The sequence below is a fragment of the Lactuca virosa genome, chromosome 8 (genome assembly GCF_052849685.1).
Source record: "Lactuca virosa cultivar CGN04683 chromosome 8, Lactuca_virosa_CGN04683_v6, whole genome shotgun sequence".
In the NCBI taxonomy this organism is placed as follows: Eukaryota; Viridiplantae; Streptophyta; class Magnoliopsida; order Asterales; family Asteraceae; genus Lactuca; species Lactuca virosa.
This window is the reverse complement of record NC_136433.1, coordinates 172190249-172195600: the sequence shown is the minus strand read 5'-3', so window position 1 is coordinate 172195600 and position 5352 is coordinate 172190249.

Here is a 5352-nt window from a genome sequence, read left to right as displayed (position 1 = left end):
TCAAGACTCGACTGTTCTTTGAGTTCGGTGGCCGAGATGAAGACTAAGTCGCAGGTTGGAGGTACGACCTAGATAGAGAAGCTCAAGTGGTTCCATTGTGGATTGAGGAGTTGGTTCCAAAGGTTGGGCTAGAAGTCAAGCGGAGGAAGGGATACTGATGCAAGGTTGGGCACCGACGTCATATTGGGAATTCAGGGTTGTGTTGTTCGATCAGCCGACGTAGAGAACCGTAGTTGGAGTGACAAGCAGACATTGAATGTAAAAGGGGATAATGATCATAATGTCGTAGAGAGATGTTCTTGATAAGGCTAAAATCCTTATAGATCAAATAGTGTCACAACTAGCATTTTAGCTAGGAAATTATGTTCTCATGTAAGCATCAACTATTGTAAAGTTTGTAATAACGCGTTAAAGGTTACATTATGATTTCTAATGAACTGTGTATTGTTATAATGCAAAGCATATATGTCTCTCAACCTCTCCCAAATCTTTTTATGTATCTCAAATCTCTCCCAAATCTCTCCCAAACCTCTCTCATGTCTCTCTCAACTTTTTATAAACATCCGTACCATCCCAATCCTTTCCTTTGTTGAAAACAGCTCAAAATCGAAGGAGAAAAACCAAAAGGACCCTCTTGGTCCGGAGCCTTCTGAGTCCGGAGCATGTTGATTTCGGACCTCCTAAGTTGAACCAGAAGATTTCGCATACTCTGGACCTCGCTCACTTCGGAACACCTTCACTCTGGAAGGTTTCACTCCGTAACCATCCTCGCACGCCTCGGAAGACTCCGCCCCGGATAGCCTCGCACCTCGGAAACCTCTGGTACGCTCCGGAAGTTGCTGACCCATTCCGGAATTGAGTAAATGGCTTCGGAATTCGCTCCATTGACTCCGGAACTCCCTAAGCACTTCGGACCCTCGCAGATTCCGGACTACACTCCGGATTTTAGACCATTTCAGAACTTTTCTTCATTTAAGGCATTTTGACGTCCGGAACCCCACCAAACTCGTATTTTTCATAACTTGGACCCCTTAAACCTCTATTTTATGCCAAATTGAATATTTAAAACATATTTACATAAAATAATATTTAAGATTTATAAAGGTATTATTTAAATCAAGATAAGAATAAGATAAGGATAAGAGGGTTTGACTTTATGATATGATGTAATCCCCCATTCTCCATGCAAATCACGGTAACCCATGCATTACCCACCAAATAACAATGCTTGAACCATCAGATTTCCATGCACATAGTCCCCCCCCCCTTTTCTTTATTCCTTAAAATCACGACTGTAGAAGAATATCAAACCCCACCATTTCTCTTATTCCCTCATATTCTCTCAAATACTTCCCTCAAGAGCAAGAGCAAGGATTTTGTTAAGGCTTAACTCTTCCGGTTCTCCTTAAGATTTTTAGGTAAGATATTCCATTACTCTAGTATTTTACATCCTTTATAAGATAAAGCCATATTATTTTACTCATAATAATATGTGATAAAAACCCTTAGGACAACATTCCTTCCAAGGAAGTTCCTCAACTCATCCAAGAGCTTAGGCTTGAGATCTTCACCCCATCACTCCAACCAATTTTCATGTGTGACTGGGTTGACAATAGAAATGGGGTTAAAAGGGATAAATTGGGGTACACACTAGTTGAACTAAAAAGATTAGGCCATAAAGGTGATCCCTTTATATTGGCCTCACAAGCACAACAAGTATTTTATGTCACAGACCCACTCGATCAAAAAATGTCTATTGTCTTCAATACACCTCCCAAAAATTACAGAGATACATATGAAGATGTAGATGAAGAATTTAGTACTGTAGTTCCTCAGAATGATAATATATTGCCACGTGTAGACACACTTGAGTTGCAGAAGGAAAATGATTATTTTCGTACTGATTGTCATGGTATTGTTATACGTACGGTATGTGTTTCTTAATGTCATGAATTACATTTGTAGCGATAATATTTTTCCTTCTTTTAACATTTAATGATCTTTATTTTTTATTTTAGAAGGGAAAGGCCAAACCTTCATCCTAGCGTTACGTGGAGAATAAGAAAATGACAAAAAATGACGATGTAATTTCCTTATTATTTTTTTACTATATTATACCATCAAACTATTCTGGTGTAATATTGTTATAACTCAAAGTTATTTTTTTTCCAGTTTTTTACTGTAATGGTGGATGACATGTTATAACATAAACTCCATGTTATAGTAATGTACTTTCGTTATGCAATGTTAGACAAAGTTGTATTTTTTTCATTTATTTATCATACTATTATGTTAAAATAAGTTGTATTCTTTTCATTTTTAATGGTGTCTGATCTGGTGCAATTAGAAAAATAGATGACAAAAAGGGCAATTTGATCCTTTCTTATAGCTCTTATTCAACACAACTATATTGTTATTTGTTTTTGTTTTTATTATTTTTAGTTTTTTTTTGTTTTCTTCTGAAATTGTTTCTAACTTTACAAAACTGCAATTCATTTTTTTTCATTATTTTATACAACCCTTTAGTTGCAAAATAAGCAATGTACTTTTGTAAAATGCCATGATTTAACTTTTTGTTCATTTTTAATTCTGCCAAATGATATCAAAGATAATTATGGTCAAATTTAAGAGTCTTCCAAATACACTAGTACAACCAGAATAAACATTACATATGTGTCTATATATAGCTGTAATCGTAACTAAATGGTACCTACACACACAATATTTGTTTCTTCTTAAAGCCAATTCATAATATTTTGACACACATAATAAATGATACATGACCATAAGTAACCAATACTAACTTGTTTTAATTTCTTGCGTTAACTAAGTACAACTAGTACAGAACCGCCATATGGACACACAAATATTTAGTGTGGCCATATGTATCACATTTTAGCTACTTTGTCTGTTATGTGGCTAAATAGGCACCAGGTTACAAACACACATAGAACTAACTCATGTCACGATACGTTAATCTACTGTCTCTCATAAAAAAAGTATGACAATCTTAATCGATACCTGTGGCTGATTGTGACTTATGGCCTCAGTGGTCGAGTGTGACTAATATTTGTCACATTTGGTATAATTAAGTGTGGTTAAATTTTTTATTATCTATATAATGGCCACACAAAATAATTTAAAGTATCCAAAAATAGTCTCTAAATTTTTTTAGTGACCTTTGGCCACACTTTTAATAAAAAGTGTCACATGCCGTTTTTCAGAAAGTGTGACCGTAGGTCATTTTTGTACTAGTGTTCATACCCCTACTTTTTCGAGTTTTTTTTTGGGGGAGAATACAAGTCAAAACCTTGTTCTCAACCTTGATTTATTTGCTTATTATGCTTGTATGCTAAATTTTATGTGCTAAAGTTATGAAAACTTCAAGAACTCGAAACCTTGGGCAAGTCTCAAGTGTTTGAATCATATTTCACAAATTATACAAAGAAGCAAGAACTAGTATGTGATAGAATATAATTTACAAGTTTTTATGACAAAAACCATAAGTATTTACGTCAAAATTTCTTAAACAAGTATTTTGGAGGAAATGGACCACTTTCAATAATTTGCATAACTTTGAGCCACCTTTTGACAAATATGGGTCTTATTTGACAATTGATAAAATGAAGGACCATTTTGCCAATATCAAGTATATTGGGTCATATTGACAAACCTGATTTAAAAAGGAATATTTTCTACAAAGGAAAACGAAATATTTTGTCAATGAGTACACCGCTGTTATTTATGTAATAAATAACCGATTACAACGATTTTTTTAAACAAACACCTGTTTGTATTCTAGTTAGACGCATCTTTACAATACATTTATATATATATATATATATATATATATATATATATATATATATATATATATATATATATATATATATATATATATATATATAATAGTGTTACCCTTGAAGTCCTGTAAGAGTTATAACCAGAGTCTCCTGGAGGGGGAGCGGGAATTTGTGTATAGATCTATACGGGGTTGACACCCCGCACCTTCGCTGTTCGCTACAGCTAGACCGGCCAGTCTAGGGTGACAAATTTCTTAAACAAAACCGACGCCTGAAGAACGTCAGAACGGGCACTCCGTCATATTAGTATGGTTATAACGACTCACTAAGAATATAACAGTTAATATTTGGTACTTTGTATAAGTTACATCTTTCGATTATAAACAACTATTGTCTGGATACATCAAACGAAGCTTTTACCACACAAGTCCTAGGGTTTTAGTACTAGCATTTTCTTTATATCAGAAAATATAGGATTTTCTGGGGAAAACGATTTTATATATGAAAAACAATAAACTAGAACACATATGCAACTATACTTGACTGGAAACAAGACTTACAACCACTTGATAAGAAAATATGGGATTTTCTGGTTTTCCAACTGTCACAGATTTTTATACTAAATGCTTATGAACTCACCAACATATTTTATGTTGACGCTTTTCAAACGACTTGTATTCTCAGGTAATCAATAAGCAGGGTAATGGGATGCAGATTCAAGTTTATTTTGATGTAGTTTGAAATGTACTCAATGTTGTCTCCTTTGTGTAATTCAAGAACATAAACAAGATGTGAAACTATGTAAGTTTGTTATCTCAATGTATGATGTTTGGATTTGCTAAGTTTCATTTATATTCAATTGCTATGATACTTCACAATGACGTCACCCGCCTCCGGACGTTTCCACCGTTCTGGTCCGGGGGTGTGACAGATTGGTATCAGATCATTGTTTATAGTGAACTAGTATATCTAGACATACAAGATATACAACTATAAATATAATGAGACTAAAACACTCTGACTAAAAGTATACATACTCGCTAGGACCGTATTATAACAGAACTCAAAGGTTGAACACTACAGTCAAACCTGGACAATTATGTAATCATATCTGGGATAAATATAGCCTGATCAACTATATTTATTTGAGATATGATCAACATGTATTTGGGAGTGGTTGTGGTGTTGCAAAAAGTCTAAAACTCCCCAACTCAATATCCAAAAAGGTTTTAAAGAACCAAACCTAAACAATTAAAAACTATAGGAGTATTTTGGAACCTATTTACACACACTCTTCTTACACGTTTCTCACCTCTCGCGCAGACTCTATGGCTGGATTTCATCATCCTGGAGATCCCTATTTCCCTAACCAGGCGAATGGAGGATGGTTAGAGCCAGAGGAAGAACCCGAAGAGGAACCAGATGAGGAGTCCGAGGAGGAGGAGCCTATGGGAGGACCGGCAGAACCGGTAGCCGACTCGGACGAGGAGAAGGATGGCAGCGACGCTGATGACTTGGACGATGAGTCTAAAGTTATCAATACGCCCTA